We start from the raw sequence: 23,677 nt of genomic DNA, 5'->3' as shown, positions 1-23,677 counted from the left end.
GGGAGGGGTGGGTGGGGGGAGGGGGGGGACTGGAATGGTTTTGAAGGGGTTGGGACAACGGAGGTGGTTTGGTTGGGGGTTGGGGTCGACAGAGGTAGGTTGGTTTGGGAGGGGGCGGCGGAGGTGGATTGGTTTGGGGAGGCGACGGAGGTGGTTTGGTTTTTGGGGGTGACGGAGGTGGGTTGGTTTGGGGGGGGGGGGCGACGGAGGTGGGTTGGTTAGGGGGGGGGAGGTGGGTATGGCTTGGGGGGATGACGACGGAGATGGGTTGGTTGGTTGTGGGGGCGACGGAGGTGGGTTGGTTGGGTTGGGTGGGGGGGGGGGGGGTAATGAAGGTGGGTATGGTGGGATGGGAGGTTTTGGTGGGATGGTGAGTAGGTGGGTGTCTGGTAGGATGGTTGGGGGAGATACATAACATAACCAGTTTACGTGGGAGATGGGGAAGCAGTGGAATGATCAAAATCGTATCATTATTCCTGGTTGTAAAAATGACTTTAGTAAACTGTTGAAAATCTTTGATTGATTTGGAAAATTAAACCCACAAGGGTTAAATATACCTTCATCCTTTTATTTTTTCAGGGAAAGATGAGAGACAGATGCAAAGTATATCAAAAATGGTGTGTTTGTTTTCTTTAATTCCTTAAGATGTAATGCATTTCATTAGTTGTTATTTATTTTTTAAATACTGGGTGCAACAGCTTACGTAGAGATGTATTAGGTAGCTGGACGGGCAGGTTAGCTAAAAGGTTTGTGCACTCCTTCTGAGCTGTCTTGACTGGGTTCAAACCCAGCCATACACTGCCATCCTGGTGTCGTGCAGGCAGGGCGAGGCATCAACGTGTGCGCCGTCCATCGGATGGACGATAGGTTGGGCATTCGGTGGACGTCAAATATCCCAAGGTGTCCTTCACTAAGGCTAGGCGAGTTATCGCCGGCACCCTGAACAAATTACAAATTCCTTCCCTGATTGCTGAGAGAAGCAATGGCAAACCACCCAGCATAACCCATGCAAGGAAATGCATTGGCAGCCCCGACGCTTCATAAAGAGTTTGTTACATTGTTGATTGTTGTTGATGATGAGATAGCTGGGTTTATTACCTCCGCCACCAAAGGTGGATGGAGGTTATGTTTTCACCCCTGTCTGTCTGTCTGTCCGTTTGTGAACAAAATATCTCAAAAAGTTGTTGACGGATTTGGGTGAAATTTGGCAGAGATGTAGCGTATGTGACAAGGATGAAATGATTAGATTTTGGTGAAGATCCGGATTCGGATCCGGCTACTAGAATTTTAAGTGATTCTTCACCATTGGGAGATAGGGCCAAAAATGATACCAAGCAGGATATCTCAAAACGTTGTGGACGGATTTGTACGAAACTTGGTGGAGAGATTGGGGGTCGGACAAGAACGATTCGATTCGATTTTTGGTGAAGATCTGAATATGGATTCTGATTTGAGAATTATTTAATTTTTTAAGTGATCCTTTTTGGCCCCCATCTCTCAATGATGAAGATCCACTTACAATTAAAAACAATTCTTGTATCTAGATCCAGATCCTCAACAAGATCGAATACATTCTTCCTTAACACACACCCAACTTGTCCACCAAATTTAGTCCGAATCAGTCCACAACTTTTTGAGATATTGTGCTATACTTCAACTGCATAGCGTTGCTGACTTCCTCTCCTAAAATGGTGAAGAATCACTTAAAAGTAAAAAAAACTCTTGCATCTGGATCTGGATCCTCAACAAGATTGAATCAACTCTTCCTTATCGCACACCCAACCTGTCCACCAAGTTTCGTCCGAATCCGTCCACAAGTTATTGAGATATCCTGCTCACACACAGATAGACAGATAGGGATGAAAACAACTCCTCCATCCTCCTTTGGTAGCGGAGGTAAAAATTATTCCTTCATCTTTCTTTTATTTAGTTATTTATTTTAAATATTTCTTTATAACAGAATTAATTATCTTTTAAGGATTGGGCTGCTAAGTGTTCCCAACTAAGTAGAAACCTCTGACTCTGAGGCTTTCCAGCCGGAAACAGTTACATTGACCATGGTGACCATTTTGTTCGGCCAACATCGTTTTGATCATCGGGTGAACGTTGTACCATCGTTGGCAGTTTGTGGTGGTTGTAAAATGGAATTTGGGTGACAATCACAGGAATTGCAATATATTGAATCACCAAACTTCCACCCACACCATCCGACACCTCCTTCCAACATTGGTCCATCATTGGCAGACTAACACCCTACATTGGCCTAACGTCATTGTCCACAACTCCACCACCTCTTTCCATCTGAAAGCCAACGTTGAACTAATGTTTGCAATGTATGCGTGACTATCCGTGACGTGGCCAACTCGAGCCCGATGCACTCGACCGTAGGTGTGCCATTTGGGTGAGATCTGTTTCAAATCCCAAATGTGTTTTTATTATTATTTCATGGTCTATTCTTTGTAATTCGTGTAAATGGTACAGTCCCCTAATATCTTTACAAGTTCTACATATAATGTACCAAATTATATATCTGCACAATTGAGCATTTTGTCGATAAAGGCTTTAACCCGAGTTATTAATTTTATTAAAGAAGGGCGAGTCAAGTGTGTTGTGTATTTTATACGTCTTAAGTCGTTGCATTGTATTCCGCAAGCCTTGGCAAAACATCAGCACAATCAGATTTTTGCGCATTGTTTCCCTTGGGCAGTGTTATGCTTGGATGCTTGCTGCAAGTGGTAAGGGGATTCACGCTTTACTGGTTCTGCAAAGTTCATTTGCAGCGTGATGAATTGTTGCAAGTGGCTGTTTTTCTTGTTTTCTAATGGTGGAAGTCGAGCCATGTGTGCCTCACACCCACCTCCACCCTATCTGGTCTTGATGAAGAATGCCAGGCGTCCAATGCCGTCCAAGCTTTCTGTTTGTTCAAACCTGGACCGACTGACTCCTTGTAGTGGAATGTGGCAAAAGCCACTTGGGCTGGGGATTGATCTGCAAAGGGTTATCTTCCTTGTGGAGCATCATGATCCCCACGTCCTGAAAAACTAGTTTAAAATGTCCGTTTGGCATTGCCCAGCGGAATGTTTTGAACGTATGGCATGCCAAATATCTATGACGCTTGATACTTATGGCAGTCAAGGATTTGTATTGTGTTCATGGAATGCATTCTGTTTGCACATATCAAAGCCGTGTCGTCCTGTGTATAATACCTCATTGCTTTATAATTATTATCTTTTATTTTCTTGCCTCTTTGTGTGGGTGTGTCTACACTGCACACGTGCATTATCTTATGGAGTAATGCCAGCTGGGGGAGCTTTGATCGCTCTGCACAAAAACATCTGTGGTATTACAAATGGGTGGTTATATCTGTGAATGTGCAATTGTTTGGAGCAAATTCTGCTAAGATTTGTGCTTATATTTTTATCAGCACTTTCAATGTTTAAAATATATATATATATATATATATATATATATATATATATAGATATACAGTATGTATATAAAAAAAAAAAAAAATAAATATTGTTGTGGATATGAGAAGGTTTTTTAAATTTATTGTTGTGTAATGAATTGTGGTAAAATGTCACCCTCCTTCCTGCATTTGTTGTTGTATAAAGGTCAAAGGGCGTTCCCGTAGTTAATTCCATAAAGCATACACGAAGGACACCATATATCTTTGTTGACAGTTATTTCCTTATTATGTGTATTAGGGTAAGGCCTTGTCTTCCATTAACTTAATACTCCATTGCACTGAATTACATAAGATAGATCCCCTTTCAATTCCCTCAAAGCCTCCATTACCAACTGCATTCCCTTTTTTGCATCCTTTGCCGACTGAATTGGGCGGTTTGCTGCAATTGCCGCCATTGAACATGTGCTCGGGTCGGGGAAGAAAGGCGTGTCCCCACCTCGTCATAGAGGGGAGGAGTGAGTCAGCCCCACTCAACCAACCAAGAACAAGGGGTTGGACTTGGAGAGGGTGTGGAGAGAAACATCAAGGAGGTTCGCGAAGGTTCAGGGGCGTGGCATATATACCCCGCAGAAGACACTCCCACCTCAGACGAGTCCTGAAAAAAGCACGCGACGTCCACACAGCGGCACGAGCAGACGATTGAGGCAGCAGATGAGTTCGGAGAAGTGCGAGAGAAGCGCGGGGAAGCCTTGACAGAAGTGCGAAACAAGAAGCGCGGGGAAGCCTTTGACAGAAGTGCGAAGTAAAAAGTGCAACGAAAGAGTTGTGCCCCACCAGTAGTTTTGGCTCCACCAGCAGTTGACTCCACCAGGCCGCTTCGACCCGTTACCCCGCGGGAACCAGATTGCGGTGGCATCGGTGGCCGTCGAGGTCCAGCCCGACGTCCCGTGCGGGATCAAGCCCGAACCATCTGCCCCAGCTGAACCTTCCCATTCCTCCTTCCAGCATTCATTCCTGCCATTCCATCCTTCTTGTGTACGTGAGTTTGTTTTGTTTGTTCTGTCCCTGGGTTAATTAAGACTGCTAGAGGTAAGCTAGGAATTTGCACTGTGTCCTTCTGGTCCGTCCCTCTTTCTATTTTATTTTCTTATCTTTCCTCCTCCTTGGTTTCTTTGATTGTGTAAATAGTGTTACGAATTCCGGGTTTAAGGGGGTTACAATTCAGGTCATTTCTTATTAATGTATATTCTATTAAGGGTTGTTGTGATTAAAGGGTCAGGAGCCCTTCTGGGAAAAACGAGACCGGAAACAGGATCGTGAAGAAGAGGAGGAGGAGAAAAAAAGGGCGGCCATCTTAAGCTTCGAGAGCTCCGACGCGAGCGGAGGCGATCGTTACCTACTTTGGAACGGAGTTGGAAAAGCCCGTCTGGCGAGAGGAGCTACCTGCGCGGGGTGATTGATTGCCGGTTACGTGTCAAGGTGCTGTTTGCTCCTGGAAGGAACCAAGCGCCCGGCGCTGTTCGCCTCGACGCCTACGAGGGCGTGTACGGGTCGCACCTTGGGCCTGGCGCGCGAAAGAGATTGGAGGGAGACGGTTGAGAGTTGAGACTGCAGCTCGAGACCGAGCCGCCGAACGTGAAGGACAAGGGAACCGTGCCTCGGTGAACCGAAGTCCGCGCGTCAGGAGAGCGCCGGATTACTGCGGAACCTGCGAAGTTGGGTAACCTCGCTGAGGTTGTCGAGTATCCTCACTCCCAGCCCCGGATTGGAATCGGACATAGATTCCCCGATCGCTGGATCGACTCGACGTCACCTGGGAGGCGTGCAGAGACATTGGGGGCAAGGGCCGTGAGTGTTGCCAACACTGTTGTGGGTTAAGGTGGCACCACCTATACTATAGATAAGGATTGTATGGAAGTGCTGTAAACGCATTGTGATTCCTGTGCGGGATTTGGGAATATATTGGGGATTGTTCGTAACCCTTGGTGTGGACTCGTTATTGATTGACTTATTTTCACCCAAGGACCATACATCTTTCTGCCGGGGCTCCCCTCGAGATTGACCCCGTAACAGAATTGGGGGCTCGTCCAAATTACAATTTGCGGATTCGCAATTGGGTCTACGTCCGGGATCTATAAAATTTTCTAAATTTTAGTCCGGGAAAGAATTCCCAAGAGTGGGAACTTTTCCAACGTTCCCAAATTTGTTTTGCTCTGCCGACAAAACAACAACAAAAAAAAAAACAAAAAAAAAACAATAGCAATAATAGTAATACTGTTGCTTTTCTTTGTTGGAAATTTCTGGGGTGAAGGTTAACAGGTGTTACCAGTAGTCACCATGGCGTTTGTGGCACAGAACTTTGCGGTAACCCCTAGTGAGGCACAGTTCCGAGCATTACTAAAATCGGACCTCTTGAAATTGGCCAAACATTTTAACTTAGAGGTCCGAACTAATTTGAGGAAGGCAGAGTTGCAGACCACGGCGATACAGTCTATGGTGGGATTAGGAACATGGGACGAGTTAGCCTGGGAGTGGCTACCCGAAGAACCAGAAGACGTTGAGCTCCGGAAACTGGAGTTGCAATTACGGAGCCAGGAACGGATCAAAGAAGAAGAAAGGAAAGCAGAAAAGGAAAGAGCAGAAGAAGAAAGGAAAGCAGAAAAGGAAAGAGCAGAAGAAGAAAGGAGAGTGGAACGAGAACTCCAGGAAAGGTTAGAAAGGATGAAAACAGAGGAAAGGAAAGCAGAAAAGGAAAGAGCAGAAGAAGAAAGGAAAGCAGAAAAGGAAAGAGCAGAAGAAGAAAGGAAAGCAGAAAAGGAAAGAGCAGAAGAAGAAAGGAAAGCAGAAAAGGAAAGAGCAGAAGAAGAAAGGAAAGCAGAAAAGGAAAGATCAGAAGAGGAAAGGAAAGCAGAAGAGAGGAGAGAAGAGAAACAAGCAGAGGAAAGGAGAGTGGAACAAGAACTCCAGGAAAGGTTAGAAGGGAGAAAAGCAGAGGAGAGGAGAGCTGCAAGGGAACTCGAAGCAGAGGAGAGAAAAGCCGAAAGGGAATTAAAGGAACGTGACATGGCGCTTCAGCAAGAAATTAAATTCAAGGAGCTGGAGTTAATGAGAGAACGGGGAGAGGTACCACCCTTGCTGACTGGGCCGACACCTAGCCAGAACACCTGGGATGTGGGCAGACATGTGAGGCTGGTTCCACCCTTCAGTGAAAAGGAAGTCGCTAAATTTTTTCCACACTTTGAGAAAGTGGCTCGACAGTTAAACTGGCCGGAGGAGGCTTGGACCATACTAGTGCAAAGTGTGCTGGTGGGTAAAGCTCAAGAGATTTATTCGGCGCTACCAATGGACCAATGTGCAGATTATGAGGTATTGAAGAAGCACATTCTCAAAGCGTATGAGTTGGTTCCTGAAGCTTACCGGCAAAAATTCAGGAATGCCAGGAAGAGGGAGAGTGAGACCCATGTGAAGTTTGCCAGAGTGAAAGAAAACATGTTTGATCGGTGGTGTGAGTCAAAAGGAGTCGGGAACGACTTCAAAGCATTGCGTGACTTGATCCTGGTGGAGGAATTTCAACAGTTTGTCCACGAGGACATCAAAGTGTACCTGCAGGAAAAGAAAGTACCAAAGTTGTGGGACGCAGCCACCATGGCAGATGATTATGCCTTAACACACCGGATAGGGGTCCACGAACCTAACTCCTCGCCTAGATTTCCGCAGGGGAGTTGTGGAACAGCAGGTGCGGAGAACGACAATACATGGCGGCGGCCTCGAGATGATTATGGGCACAACGCTGATACCCAAACTGTTCAAAATCAGAGGGCGACGGGCCCAAGACAAACTTATTTTCCGGGGGGCCCGAGGCAGACCACGAGTTTTTCCTCCGGGCCTACTTGCGCTTTTTGCAAGAAACCTGGACACTTGATGTCCAGTTGTTACCTCATGAAAAGGGACAACCCAGAGCGGAGTCCGACTATTACAACTCCGAATGCGATGGCAAGCGTAAGAAATCGCCCACAGAAGAGTTACCAACCATTTATTTATGAGGGGTTTGTCTCACTCGAGGGAGACTTGACTAACCCAAGACCTGTTAGGGTATTGAGGGACACAGGAGCCCATCAATCCTTAATGCTTGAAGGCATTTTGCCATTGTCAAAGAGTACCGCAACTGGTGATAGTGTTCGGTTACAAGGGATCGGTGGCTGTGTTAGTGCCCCACTTCATGTCATCCATTTGGAATCCGATTTGGTGTCAGGACCGGTCACCGTCGGTTTACAAGCCACGCTTCCTGTAGAGGGAGTATCTGTGATTATCGGGAATGATTTGGCCGGGGGGCAAATTTATGGTAACCCGAGGGTGGGTAAAGAGCACCGCAGGGGAAATAACACCACCCCAGCTCGGGATGGCGACAAAAGTACCAAGTTATTTGTAGGGGGACTGAACTTCAACACAGAGGAAGAAGTTCTGACCTCTGTCTTCAACAGATATGGGCCGCTGGTGGAAGTGCGGGTGGTAAAAGACAGGGAAACGCAACGGTCAAGAGGGTTCGGCTTTGTCACGTTTGCAAGCACAAAAGACGCCAGGGAGGCAGAGAAGAATTGGAATGGTAAGGATTTGGAGGGTCGGACCATAACAGTAGGGAAGGCATTTCGTAGGCGTCAAGGGGTCTACAGAAGAGGACCACTTGGCGGTAGTTTTGGTGTTGGCAGCAGCCGATATTACTATGGAGGCTCCCAGAGTTACGGCATCTCCCGAAAGAATGATTGGCAGAGGACTGTCCGAGAAGGAGACTGCCAGTCAGGTGACTGCTGGGACAAGGGGTCCCACCGTAACTGTTAGAAGTCCAGAGAAGTTGAAGCACTCTATATACGGCGGAGCCGCCGAGCCTGGGCTCCTACATGGGCTAACCGTGAACGCCACGTTCTTAAAAGGCGTCCCGGTAGGGAACGTTCCTCCCCGGACTAACCGTGAACCCCACATTCCTTAAGGCGTCCATGTAGTGAGTACTCAGCTGGGCCTCCATCCAAGAGAAACTAGAAGTTGTTGACGCTTGGTCCAGAGGGAATTACCTTTGGAATCTCTGGGGGGTTTTGGTGAAAGTTTGTTGCTTTATTTTTGAGATGCGATAATTGTGCCCGGGGGGAACTGATGATTTGGGGTGTGAGTTATCGGGTTTGTTTATCAAAGTTGGCCGGCACAGAAAGTTTTCGCTGGGTTCAAACTTTCTTTCTTGAAGGGGGGGAGTGTTACGAATTCCGGGTTTAAGGGGGTTACAATTCAGGTCATTTCTTATTAATGTATATTCTATTAAGGGTTGTTGTGATTAAAGGGTCAGGAGCCCTTCTGGGAAAAACGAGACCGGAAACGGGATCGTGAAGAAGAGGAGGAGGAGAAAAAAAGGGCGGCCATCTTAAGCTTCGAGAGCTCCGACGCGAGCGGAGGCGATCGTTACTTACTTTGGAACGGAGTTGGAAAAGCCCGTCTGGCGAGAGGAGCTACCTGCGCGGGGTGATTGATTGCCGGTTACGTGTCGAGGTGCCGTGTGGTCCTGGAAGGAACCAAGCGCCCGGCGCTGTTCGCCTCGACGCCTACGAGGGCGTGTACGGGTCGCACCTTGGGCCTGGCGCGCGAAAGAGATTGGAGGGAGACGGTTGAGAGTTGAGACTGCAGCTCGAGACCGAGCCGCCGAACGTGGAGGACAAGGGAACCGTGCCTCGGTGAACCGAAGTCCGCGCGTCAGGAGAGCGCCGGATTACTGCGGAACCTGCGAAGTCGGGTATCCTCGCTGAGGTTGTCGAGTATCCTCACTCCCAGCCCCGGATTGGAATCGGACATAGATTCCCCGATCGCTGGATCGACTCGACATCACCTGGGAGGCGTGCAGAGACATTGGGGGCAAGGGCCGTGAGTGTTGCCAACACTGTTGTGGGTTAAGGTGGCACCACCTATACTATAGATAAGGATTGTATGGAAGTGCTGTAAACGCATTGTGATTCCTGTGCGGGATTTGGGAATATATTGGGGATTGTTCGTATCCCTTGGTGTGGACTCGTTATTGATTGACTTATTTTCACCCAAGGACCATACATCTTTCTGCCGGGGCTCCCCTCGAGGTTGACCCCGTAACAATAGTAATAAACTATATTCGTATTTCCACCCTTTTGCTTTGGTGTTCTTCTTCACATCCTTCGCTTTAGTCTTTTCCCCTATTGAATATCTGTGGCGCGATTTTGGCCAACGTTCAGGAATCGGGTTAGTCGGGGTAACTGTTCAGGCGCGGCGGCCATCCGCTCGGCCAATCAACATCCTAGCCGCGTCCGTAACAAGTGGTGTCAGGTGTGTCGGATTCGGACCTGAAGTGCTTTGCGCGCTCAAATTACGAGTGGCCCAAAAATTGTATTTTATAAAATTCTAAATTTGAAAGTCGCGCCATGGCTGGTCAAGGCGACGGGATGCCGGTGGGAGAGATAGACGGGGTAGAATCGACCCAGGACCTCGGGGAAATGTATGTGGAGGAAAAGGGAGGAGGAGAACAATGGCAATGTGGTTGAGGGGGTTTCAGGCGCGCAAAATGGCGCCCTCGCGCACGAGGTTTCAGGCGCGCAAAATGGCGCCCTCGCGCACGAGGTTTCAGGTGCGCAAAAAGGCGCCTCGCACGAGCGCGCGGTAGCCGCGCCCGCTGCACCAATGGGGGTGGTCCAAATGCAGGTCCTCATGGAGCAATTTATGATGCAAATGCAGGCGTCCCTCAACCTGCAGAGGGATGAGATGAGGGCTAATAGTCAGCAATTGGGGAACCAGATGGATGCTCAGGGTCAGCAATTGAGGAGTCAAATGAGGGACGAAGCAAGGGGTACCAGTGAACGGTTAGACAATAAATTTGAGAAGATAGACAATAAATTTGAGGGGCTAGGAAGCAAAATGGAGCGAATCGGCAAAATTGGGGACAGAATGGGTGACCGCATGCAAAAATGTGGGGAGACCATGGATCGCATGGTGGGTGAGAGGGTCCCAAGGGTGCACGAGGAGGTAACGCGGGTCGAGAAGCACTGGTTGAGCGAGGCGGAGGAAAGCGCGGGTACAATGACGGGTATAGAGATCGCGACCCGGGGGATGGGGCAGCCGGCGACTGCTGAGGTAGGAGAGAAAATTTTGTTAAAGCCAGCGGTCGTCGAGGCGAATAAGGAAAAAACAGTAATGAGTATAATTGAAATTGGAGAAACGACAGACGTAGAAGAGCAATAGTCGGAGGAAGGAATGGAAATTGCTCAAAGTCTGAATGCACATCCTGATGCCGTACTTGCTAATCCTTATAAAGATTTGCAGGTGCGCGTGGAGAAGGGAATCCCCCAGGTGAGTCGTGCTGTGTATTGTGCGGGGAGATTTTGCAGGAGGATGTTTGACGACAAGAGAATTGTCGCGCGATTCGGATCGAGGAAGCACCCGGGCGTTGGTGAAGGGTCGCGTGTGAAAAAAAAGTGCGCGTCAAGGGGTGAGCGTGTTACGAAGCGCGAGTGTGATACCGAGTGCGAGCGAGAATGCACGTCGGGGTGTACGGAGTGTGACACAGGGAGTGAGAGCAATACGGAGTGTACGTGCGAGGGTGAGTGTGACACGGAGAGTAAGGTGGTGGTGGAACGTGTGCGAGGAAGCACACCTGAGTTGGTCGTGGCGTGGGTGTGGGAGAGCCCATCTGAGCGCGTTAGTGGGTGGATGCAAGAGTGCACGCCCATGGTGAGTGGTACGGAGTACGTACCGAGGGAGAGTGCGCAAGACGGTGCGCGAGGTGTGTTAAGGGAGTGTGCGAATGGCGAGTGTGCGCGAGAGGTGTGGTGTGTAACAGGGAGTGCGTTGGTGGAATGTACGGACGGCGTTGGAACGCCGGGTTTTGTGAGTGTCAAAAGGGTCGCGTGTGCGTGTGGGCATGCGAGTAAAGCATCGACGTTAAACGGGGCAGCGTTTAGGGCGACGGATAGCCGATGCGTGCACTCGGGGCGCGGTGCGCTTTGTTGGATGCCAGGCCCGGCGCGGATCGATGCTGCGTCGCTTCTCTTCGAAGCGTCGTTGCCGATTCGGGCTTGGCCCCACCCCGCACGGTCGAGTCCGGGCCTTGTCGGGCGAGGCGACCGGTCCGGTTCAAGGGCGAGTGGGAGGAAGCGGAACGGTGCCCCCTGGCGGGGACGGGGTTCCGACCGGGCGAGCCTCGGTCATCGGGCCCGGGACCGCAAGGTACCGCGCCGAGATGGTGCATGGAATCTCGGCCCGACCAAACCACCTCCCTTGAACCGAAAGCCGGACGGATTCAACCTGCAGGCGACCAAACCACCCGCGTTCATTGCTCGGCTTTGCGAAGCCGAGTTTAATGAAGTCATGACGCACCGAGGCTAGGATATAGCGGACTGTGATGATGGTGATACTGATAGTGTTTTTGGATTCGAAATTTTGGAATAGAAAATTTTTGATTGGTTGGAATTTGGTGAGCAAAATTGATAGTAGAAGATGCCCGATGTGGTGGGATGGCAACTCTGCCATCTCTCACAGCGGGGGCAAAGGAGCAATAGATTTATGGGGTATGGCAGTGAAAACTAGCCCGGGAGGGTTAGGATATCGTGTGTAGGGACCTAGAAGATGACCTTAGGTAACGTTAAGGTTAGGTAGTGACAATGATACCTGTTGTGGGGACGCAGGTAGATTAGTGTGGATGATAATGACGTGGTATGTGCTTAGTTTAAAGGGAAGATGGGGAGCACTAAGTTAGCAGGGCAACAGGTAGTTCAGATGATGCCGTGTGAGTGTTGGAGGTGTATACAAGTTTATTGAGTAGGGTATGAGTAACTGATTGTGATTGTGAGTAGTATTGTGATTGCACAGGTGTGCAACTAGACAGGTGGATGGAGCAGTGTATGAGAGTAATAGTGATGTGTATTGTGCTGACCAAATGGTCCAGGGACCAAGGAGGGTGCAAGTGGCACCAGGTGTGATTGCACAGGTGTGCAACAACAGGTGAATGGAGAACAGGTGTATGGAATAAATGGTCTGGAGTATATGGAGTATTGGAATGGATGGTCGTGGAGTGAGTATGGGGAAAACTGTGGAGTGGAGTGGATGGTGCGAAGGTGTGAATGGGGGAAGAATGGACCCCCATCACGAATACCCGGGGAGGGTAGTCTAAGAGTTAGGTAGAGGGTACAGGTAAATTGTGGTTGGATATTGGCATCTGTGGTGCGTGGTGGAAGAATGGTATTTGAATGGGTGCATTAGTGACGTGGAAATGGCTGGGCGTGTAGCCTGTTAGTGTGTGTAGTTGGTTTGGGCACTCCACCACTGTGAGGATGTCAGCCAGGTGAGGCCGCAGGTGGGCTCTGGGAGCCGGTAGAGTTGTTGTGGATGGGGCCCGAGGATCCGGAGGACGGACCCGGGTAGCCCAGTGCCAGAGGAGAGGGCACCAAGGGGTGACAGAGCCAGGAGGGGCCTTCCCCAGTTAGATAGGTTAGGGTGAGGAGCTAGGTAAGCTCGGGTGGCAACTACAGTGGTGGAGGTGTGCAGGTGGGTAGACCTGCTGGGAGAGCTGCACGACCCAGCCCAGAAATTGTGCAAGGGCACAGGGAGTTGCATCGGGGGAGTGAGACCCCAAATTGAGAAGCACCACAGTTTGGACAATGGGAATTGGTTTTTAGAACCCATAGTGTAAGTTGGCCAATGGATTGGCAGGGAAAGACCCCGGGTAGTGTAAAGAGTATTAAAGTAATTTAGAAGGTAGTTAGGATGGAGATATCCTCGCACCATCTGCATCCATTCACCTGAGGTGACAGGACTCCACACCATGCCAGGTGGTTTTTGCTATTTTTATTGTGCAAATGTTTGGATTGTGAGACGCATCATGACATGGGTGTGACATTGTGCTTTGTTGTTCCATCTCTCCCTCCTTATGAGGATTGATGATGAATTGGGTGATGGCAAATTTTGGTTAGAGGGATTGTGGAGACGAATTTGGTATAGGGGAAATAGGGGGAAGATGTGACGGTAGCGACGGATTTGTAAATGTGTAGATTGTTGTAAATATGGGGTAAGGGCGAGGGTAGAGTAGGTGACAGGGGGGGTGACGTACGGTAGGGACGAGCTTTCTCACTTCGCTCTCCGTACGCACTTCGCCTTGCATTGCCTTGTTTGATGTGTACCCTTGAGACCTTACCCCTCGCTCATCTGTCTTTTCCCCCCTTTGTCTCCCACATGAGGACCTGTGCGCCACTGGACGCCGAGGGGAGCGTGCGTGAGTCCGCCATTGTGCGCCCGGAACTCCCAGAACAAGCTGTCTGCATCGATGCACCACCTTATGGACCACATGTCTGTGGCCGAGCACCACTTATGGACACCATGGGTTGGGGCAAGGCCCCTCTGCTGGAACCGGCCACGATGGCCCAAGATCATGCTTGCGGACCCGGTGAGGTGGCTCCAAGCCCACAGGTGAACCACTCATAGTCGGCCCCTGTGGGCCACAAAAAAAATGGACACATTTTGTGCACTTTTATTTCCACCAAATAGGCAGCAAAACACAAGTTGACAACTGGAAGAAAGCAAATAGCCAGCAGAGGGAGCCGAAGAGCAAGAGACCACCAGCAGGGTTAGGGGTTGTTTGGTTATTTTTATTGAGAACTGTGGTGACTGTGCACCGATTGGTGCTTGAGGGTGCTTTGGTGCTTTCTGGTGCGTCGATGCAGGGCAGACTGTCTCACCCCCCCAGAAAGAACAATCACAGGTCCTGGGTTGCGTTTTGTAAATGAAGTAACGTCATTGTAAATAATGCTCCCCACCGTCAATGTATAGTTTGAAGACCATTCCGCAATTCGGTTAGCTGTGGGCGTGAATCTGTTAGGCAGGGTGAAATGGAGCAGCGGGACATATTTATTTATGTTTTAAAACTGTCGCACTCAGGGTCAGGTTAAATGTAGAGGGAACTACACCTACGTGCCACACTAAGGTAAAAGTTCATAGGCCCGGGACGTGTCTAAGGGGAGGAGGGTGCAGTGTTGTGGATATGAGAATGTTTTTTTTTTTTCTTGTTGTGTAATGAATTGTGGTAAAATGTCACCCTCCTTCCTGCATTTGTTGTTGTATAAAGGTCAAAGGGCGTTCCCGTAGTTAATTCCATAAAGCATACACGAAGGACACCATATATCTTTGTTGACAGTTATTTCCTTATTATGTGTATTAGGGTAAGGCCTTGTCTTCCATTAACTTAATACTCCATTGCACTGAATTACATAAGATAGATCCCCTTTCAATTCCCTCAAAGCCTCCATTACCAACTGCATTCCCCTTTTTGCATCCTTTGCCGACTGAATTGGGCGGTTTGCTGCAATTGCCGCCATTGAACATGTGCTCGGGTCGGGGAAGAAAGGTGTGTCCCCACCTCGTCATAGAGGGGAGGAGTGAGTCAGCCCCACTCAACCAACCAAGAACAAGGGGTTGGACTTGGAGAGGGTGTGGAGAGAAACATCAAGGAGGTTCGCGAAGGTTCAGGGGCGTGGCATATATACCCCGCAGAAGACGCCCCCACCTCAGACGAGTCCTGATAAAAGCACGCGACGTCCACACAGCGGCACGAGCAGACGATTGAGGCAGCAGATGAGTTCGGAGAAGTGCGAGAGAAGCGCGGGGAAGCCTTGACAGAAGTGCGAAACAAGAAGCGCGGGGAAGCCTTTGACAGAAGTGCGAAGTAAGAAGTGTAGTGAAATTATACCAAGGTGAACCCAGGGGAGCTCGCTACGGAAGGGGCGTCTATAAGACCCGGGACAACCGGGGCGCGCGGACACTCCAGCGGAACTCACTGTGACATAATCCAGTAGTTTGAATGGTATGTACGCCCCAAATGCTGCGCTGACAATGCGCTGCGCTAACCATTGTTATATTGAATCAACCATTGCTGCTCATGAAATGCTCTGATTTAATGCCTGTTGCATGCATGTATTCTTACAGGATGTACTGCAGATCTAAATGATATTAAACCTACCCAGAGGTCAAGTCGTGTCTGAGCTTGATTTTCACGACATTTAATATCATTTAGATCGCCGGAATGGCTGACCACAAGATGATCGTGGTACCGATTCTCGGAGCCGACCCTCAAGCTGAGGGATCAGCATCGGAGTTCGCTCACTGGCTCAACACGCTGGAGAATTACCCTGCTGCTCACGAAACTGAGCCCACCGCTGCGATAAAGCTGTCCGTGTTACAGTCGAAGGTCTATCACACTGTTTTCCGGAACATTTCTCGACTTGGGACGTACGCTACGGCTCTAGCCGAGCTGAAGCGCCTCTACGTAAAGACACGGAGCGCTGTGCACGGCCGGCATCAACTCTCCCAGCGGCGACAGCAACCATCTGAATCGATCGATCGCTTTGCGCAGGAGTTGCGCTACCTGTTGGCAGACTGCGTGCAGGACGTCCGGACCCACGAGCAAGTGCAGGACGACTTGCTCCGAGATGCATTCATCTCCGGAATTAGTTCTGGAGTCTTGCGGCTCCGACTCTTGGAGGTCACGGATCTGACATTTACAGAAGCACTACGGCTGGCACGCGTATACACAGATGCCCGAGAACAATTGACCGCATATGATCACCCACGAGTCGTGGCGGGGACCTCGCAACTCGCGCGACCTGAGAGGGCTACCGCCGAGGATACGGAGGGGGACCCGACCACCACTACGGCCGAGTCTCTGGGAGCTCCTGAAGCGGACTCCGCTTCCGGCCTCACTGCTGCCGCCGCTGCCCGGCCACGGCCTGCCCGGTATGCAAAATGTTATTTTTGTGGTAATCGGCAGCATCCTCGCTCTGAATGCCCGGCCCGGGAGGCGACATGTCACCTGTGCTCCACCAAGGGCCATTTTGCAAATGTCTGCAGAAAGGCCGCTCGGGGCACGCATCCCCGCGCGACCTTGAATGGGCTCATCGCGGAGCCAACGGATCGAGCGCCGGACGGGGCGCCTCGCTCGGCTTTGAAGAGCCGCTCTCCTCCTCGCGGGCCTCTGGCTACCCGCCCGACCTTGGTGAGATACATCGGGCCGCCGAAACAAATGGCGCGAACGCGACCGGTCACAGCGCGTCCGACCTTGACTGGCGTTCGAACGCCTACTTCAAACAAGCGACATGCTCCTGCTTTGGAAACTCCTCTCGAAGTGCGGCAAACGCAGCACGTGACACGAGCCCCATCTGACGGCAGCTTTTGCGAATTACATGCACCCACTTTGGCATGTGAATCTGCAGACGGCAGAAATCTTTCTCACGTGACTCGAGCCCCATCTGACGGCAGCTTTTATGAATTACATGCACCCGCTTTGGCATATGAATCTGCAGATGGCAGAAATCTTTCTCACGTGGCTCGAGCGCCATCTGGCGGCTGCTCTTACGACCAACCCACACCCACTCTGGCAAATGAAACTGCTGATGAGCCAACTGACTTCAATGCTCCTGCTGAGGCCCAACCTGCCGACGCTGCCCGAAGGATTGCAGCCGGCGTGGGATCCACCCGCGAGGCGCGATCTTCTCGCCCGGCCGGAACTATACCTGCCGGGTCTGCCGGCCTAGCGCAGGCCTTCATTCCGCTCACGGTCGCGGGCGTTTTTGCTCAAGCTTTGATTGACACGGGGTCCACGGATAGTTTTATCGATCAGCGACTCGTGCATCAACATGGGTGGCCGGTTCTCGGGACAACCCGCCGGATCTTCATGGCCTCTCAGGGACTTCGGTTGAGCACAAAAGGGGCGTGTCGATTGAAACTTGTGATAAACGGACGCACGTTCCCGGACGTGTATCTCATGGTATTACCGGCGTTATGCGCTGACGTTCTGTTAGGACTTGATTTCCTTAAGCGGCATGGACGTTTGGAAATAGACTTCGGAGGGCCGGACACGCTCGCTGTGTGCGCCCCCGCTCAAATGGACATGGAGCCACTCTCACTGTTCCCCAACCTGACCACTGATTGTACCCCTGTAGCCGTCAAATCGCGGCGTTACTCTCGCGCGGACGCGCAATTCATTGCGGAAGAAACGGCCCTGCTCTTGAAGGACGGTATCATAGAACACAGTAGGTCACCGTGGCGGGCCCAAGTCTTAGTGGTGCGGAGTGAGGCCCACCGCCGGCGTATGGTAATCGACTATTCGCAGACGATTAATCGTTTTACACAGCTGGATGCCTACCCCTTACCGGGGATGGACGCCCTGGTACGCCAGGTGGCCCTGTATTCCGTTTATAGCACTCTCGATCTGCGTAGTGCGTATCATCAAGTCCCCATCTCTAGGGCTGATCGCGTCTTTACAGCCTTTGAATCGGGTCAGCGGTTGTACCAGTTCACGAGACTTCCCTTTGGGGTAACGAACGGCGTCGCTTGTTTTCAGAGAGCTATGGATGACCTCGTTGCGAAGGAGAATTTGACCGATGTCTTTGTCTATCTGGACAATCTTACGGTTTGTGGGTATGACCAGGGGCATCACGACGCTAATCTGAAACGCTTCCTCGAGGTCGCGCGGAAATATCGCTTAACCATGAATGCGGCGAAGTGTCAATACTCTCTACGCACGGTCGACCTTTTGGGGTACACCGTGACCCATGGCTCCGTCTCTCCGGATAAGGAGCATCTGCGCCCTTTGCTCGATATGGCTCCGCCTAGCGATCGGGCTTCGCTGAAACGCGCTCTAGGGCTGTTCGCCCACTACTCAAAGTGGGTGCAAAATTTCTCCGCGAAGCTCCGCCCCCTCATGGCCTGCGACACTTTCCCCATGGGCCCGGCTGCCCTGGCGGCCTTCGAGGGCCTTAAAGTCGACATTGCTGGCGCCGCTGTCGCGACGATTGACGAGAGTGCCTCTTTCGTTTTGGAGAGTGATGCCTCGGATCATGCGATAGCGGCGACTCTTTCCCAAGGAGGCCGCCCTGTGGCTTTCTTCTCGCGGACTCTCACCTCCGCCGAGCGGAGGCATTCGTCTGTCGAAAAGGAAGCGTACGCGATCGTCGAATCAATTCGGCGATGGCGGCCGTATCTGCTTGGGCGGAGTTTCCAAATCATCACGGACCAACAGAGTGTTGCGTTTATGTACGACACCTTACATGCTCAGCGCATTAAGAATGAGAAAATCACCCGTTGGCGTATCGAACTCGCCGACTTCTGCTACACCATCAAATACCGCCCGGGGAAGGATAACCTGGTCGCTGACGCCTTATCGAGGCCGGCCACTTGCGCGGGGGTTGTAACTTTGGAGGGGCTGCGCACTTTGCACAGCACTATGTGTCATCCCGGGGTGACGCGCTTCGCGCATTTTGTGCGCGCGGGCAATCTGCCGTACTCGATGGAGGACATCCGCCGCATCTGCCGTGATTGCGCGATCTGTGCGGAACTCAAACCGCGTTTTTATAGCCCCCCTCTGGGGACACTCGTTAGGGCTACTAGACCGTGGGAGCGCTTGGCGATGGACTTCAAAGGGCCGCTGCCAATGTCGAGCAACTCTTGCTATCTGCTCACTATCGTCGATGAGTATTCCCGATGCCCCTTTGCTTACACGTGCGGGGATATGTCGGCTGCCACGGTTATTCGGTGCCTGCAGAATTTGTTTTCTATGTTCGGGTATCCGGCCTACGTGCATACCGATCGGGGTGCGGTGTTCCTGTCCCAGGAGGTGAGGGGCTACTTGCTCCAGCATAATGTCGCTTCGAGCTACACCACCCCGTACCGGCCCCAAGCGAATGGACAGATCGAACGCTTTAATGGGATTATATGGCGGCCGTCATGCTAAGCCTTCGGACCCTCGGCCGAGGCCTCGATAAATGGGCGTGGTCACTACCTGCCGCTCTAAACTCGATCCGGGCTCTCCTATGTACTGCCACCAACCAGACTCCTCACGAACGACTGTTCCACCACCCTAGAAGCTCCGGCAGTATCCAATCTTTACCCAGCTGGCTCGCTGAACCGGGGCCCGCCTATCTCAAACGAGCGGTTCGCGCTAGCAAGTACGACCCCCTTGTTGACAAGGTGCAGGTCCTCCAGGCTAATCCCGAGCATGCTCGCGTGTTAACGGCGGATGGCCGCGAGTCTACTGTCTCCGTACGCCATCTCGCCCCATGTGGGGACGACGACAGGGATATCGACGAACCCGTCTACGAGTCTATGGACTCTATCGAAGCTTCCCCTATGGAACTACCACTGTTACTCCCGTCGTCCCCCGCTCCCGTGCCTGAAGGCGCAGGGGCGCCCCCTCCGACTCCAACCTCCGGCGGCTATTCCGACGCGGGGGACTCCGGGCTAGGGGACGCCGTGCCCGGTAGATTCCGAACACGAACTGGCAGGGAGGTTCGCCGCCCCGACCGCTACGGGTGGACCGACTGATGTGGATTGACGTGACCCATTCGTTTATTGCTGATGCTTGCTTGCAACCTGCCGAGCGGCAGTATAGTTCTAACGGCGGGGAGAATGTAGTGAAATTATACCAAGGTGAACCCAGGGGAGCTCGCTACGGAAGGGGCGTCTATAAGACCCGGGACAACCGGGGCGCGCGGACACTCCAGCGGAACTCACTGTGACATAATCCAGTAGTTTGAATGGTATGTACGCCCCAAATGCTGCGCTGACAATGCGCTGCGCTAACCATTGTTATATTGAATCAACCATTGCTGCTCATGAAATGCTCTGATTTAATGCCTGTTGCATGCATGTATTCTTACAGGATGTACTGCAGATCTAAATGATATTAAACCTACCCAGAGGTCAAGTCGTGTCTGAGCTTGATTTTCACGACAAGAAGTGCAACGAAAGAGTTGCGCCCCACCAGTAGTTTTGGCTCCACCAGCAGTTGACTCCACCAGGCCGTTTCGACCCGTTACCCCGCGGGAACCAGATTGCGGTGGCATTGGTGGCCGTCGAGGTCCAGCCCGACGTCCCGTGCGGGTTCAAGCCCGAACCATCTGCCCCAGCTGAACCTTCCCATTCCTACTTCCAGCATTCATTCCTGCCATTCCATCCTTCTTGTGTACGTGAGTTTGTTTTGTTTGTTCTGTCCCTGGGTTAATTAAGACTGCTATAGGTAAGCTAGGAATTTGCACTGTGTCCTTCTGGTCCGTCCCTCTTTCTATTTTATTTTATTATCTTTCCTCCTCCTTGGTTTCTTTGATTGTGTAAATAGTAATAAATTATATTCGTATTTCCACCCTTTTGCTTTGGTGTTCTTCTTCTTCACATCCTTCGCTTTAGTCTTTTCCCCTATTGAATATCTGTGGCGCGATTTTGGCCAACGTTCAGGAATCGGGTTAGTCGGGGTAACTGTTCGGGCGCGGCGGCCATCCGCTCGGCCAATCAACATCCTAGCCGCGTCCGTAACAATATATATACACTACATGACCAAAAGTATGTGACACCCCTTCGAATGAGTGGTTTCGACTATTTCAGCCACACCCATTGCTGACAGGTGTATATATATATATATATAATCAAGCACACAGCCATGCAGTCTCCATAGACAAACATTGGCAGTAGAATGGGCCATACTGAAGAGCTCAGTGACTTTCAACGTGGCACCGTCATAGGATGCCACCTTTCCAACAAGTCAGTTCATCAAATTTCTGCCCTGCTCGAGCTGCCCCGGTAAACTGTAAGTGCTGTTATTGTGAAGGGGAAACGTCTAGGAGCAACAACAGCTCAGCCACAAAGTGGTAGGCCACACAAGCTCACAGAATGGGATTGCTGAGTGCGTAGTGCGTAAAAATCGGCTGTCCTCGGTTGCAACACTCATTACCGAGTTCCAAACTGCCCCTGGAAGCAAAGTCAGCACAACAACTGTTTGTCAGGGGCTTCACAAAATGGGTGGCCATGGCTGAGCAGCCGCATACAAGCCTAAGATCACCATACGCAATGCCAAGCATTGGCTGGAGAGGTGTAAAGCTCGCCGCCATTGGACTCTGGAGCAGTGGTAATACGTTCTCTGGAGTGATGAATTACGCTTCACCATCTGGCAGTCCGACGGATGAATCTGGGTTTGGCGGATGCCAGGAGAAAGCAACTGCCTGAATGCATCGTGCCAACTGTAAAGTTTGGTGGAGGAGGAATAATGGTCTGGGGCTGTTTTTCATTGTTCGGGCTAGGCCCCATAGTTCCAAATCTTAACGCTACAGCAGCATTTCCCAACCTGGGGGAAATTTCCCCCTGGGGGGAAATTTTAGGATTCCAGTGGGGAAACTTATTCCAAGGGAAATACAATATTAGCATTCGTGTATTATTGTGCTTTAGTGAATAAATCTCAAATCTTTAATTCTTTTGTTCTTCGACTTTTTACTGAACATAAACATTTATAACATCGTCTGTAAATAAAAATTTATATACAATAATTTTTTTAAATAAAATTTATATGTGTGAGTGTGCATGTGCCTGTGTGTGTGTGTGTAGGTTTGTATGTATGTGTGGGTGTGTGTGTTGCTGTATTTTTTATGTTATTTATTATGTTATTTATGTTATTAAGCGAATAAATTTTGTGTTTTGGCTACTTTTTTCCTTGTTTATATATATATATATATATATATATATATATATATATATATATATATATATATATATATATATATATATATATATACATACATACATACATATATATATATATATATATATATATATATATATATATATATATATATATATATATATATATATATACATACATATATATATATATATATATATATATATATATATATATATATATATATATATATATATATATATATATATATATATATATATATATACATATATATATATATATATATATATATATATATATATATATATATATATATATATATATATATATATATATATACATATATATACATATATATATATATATATATATATATATATATATATATATATATATATATATATATATATACATATACACAAAGAATTAAGTTAAGCACCCCCCCCCCGTTTTTTTACAACCTCGCACATTACAAGTTTGTTGTCGTCAAAACAGTGTAATATACCCATGATATTGCTATATTTTCTGGAGAAGTGATATTATGGTCACATAAAAACATAACAATCATGCCGTTTTCAATATTTTATTCTGAATAATTTAAGGTGAAATTTTTTGGGAATTTTAGGCATATTTTCACCTCAATTTAAGTATGGAGCTATATGACGTTTATGTTTTCTAACGTACAGTCATTGTTCTGAGAAGACCTCTAGCGATCTTTGCGTCAATAACGTGTGTAGGACCCACGTGATCGGATCACTGACTCAACCAATCACTTTTTTTCACTTTGATCACTCAATTTCATCAATGGATAATTGCTAATGTCATACCAATCATTATTTGATCTCACATACCTTAGAATATATGCCAATGTATACATATACACAAAGAATATATATTAGGGGGTGCTTACCTTAATTCGTTGTGTAGGGGTGCTTAACTTAATTCTTTGTGTATATATATACATATACATATATATATATATATATATATATATATATATATATGTATATATGTATATATATATATATATATATATATATATATATATATATATATATATATATATATATATATATACATATATATACATATACATATATATATATATATATACATATATATATATATATATATATATATATACATATATATATATATATATATATATATATATATATATATATATATATATATATATACATATATATACATATATATATACATATATATACATATATATATATATATATATATATATTATATATATAAGGTGGGGGGGGGGGGGGGGTGAGGGGTGGGGGGAAATCTGGACGGTTGAAGGGGGAAATGACAGAAAAAAGATTTGGAACCAATTCGCTACAGCATACAATGACATTCTAAACGATTGACATTCTGCAATGACATTCTGCTTCAAACTTTGTGGCAACAGTTTGGAGAAAGCCCTTTGCTGTTTCAGCATGACAATGCCCCGTGCACAAAGCGAGGTCCACACACAAATGGTTTGTCGAGATCGGTGTAGAATAACTTGACTGGCCTGCACAGAGCCCTGACCTCAACCCCATCGAACACCTTTGGGATGAATTGGAACGCTGACAGCGAGCCAGGCCTAATCGCCCAACATCAGTGCCCGACCTCACTAATGCTGTTGTGGCTAATTGGAAACAAATCCCCGCAGCAATGTTCTAACATCTCATGGAAAGTCTTCCCAGAAGAGTGGAGGCTGTTATAGCAGCAAAGGGGGCGGACCAACTCCATATTAA

At 48.9% G+C, this 23,677-nt stretch overlaps 1 protein-coding gene across 6 annotated transcripts in view; it reads left to right on the top strand.

Annotated features, from left to right (window-relative positions):
* LOC137415685 (uncharacterized) overlaps positions 1–23,677 on the top strand; it is a 145,809-nt gene that overhangs the window by 2,450 nt on the left and 119,682 nt on the right. For 2 of the 6 annotated variants that reach the window (XM_068101294.2, XM_068101293.2), the window contains exon 2: positions 20,112–20,414. The gene's annotated coding sequence lies outside the window, so the exon portion shown is untranslated. Of the gene's footprint in view, positions 1–13,641; positions 13,871–19,647; positions 20,419–23,677 lie in introns of those variants that run through there. The other 4 variants (XM_068101299.2, XM_068101291.2, XM_078783198.1 and 1 more) reach the window with 3 other exon arrangements.

This window comes from Myxine glutinosa, chromosome 8 (genome assembly GCF_964187855.1).
Source record: "Myxine glutinosa chromosome 8, kmMyxGlut1.1, whole genome shotgun sequence".
In the NCBI taxonomy this organism is placed as follows: domain Eukaryota; kingdom Metazoa; phylum Chordata; class Myxini; order Myxiniformes; family Myxinidae; genus Myxine; species Myxine glutinosa.
This window is presented reverse-complemented; position numbering and strand designations above follow the sequence as displayed.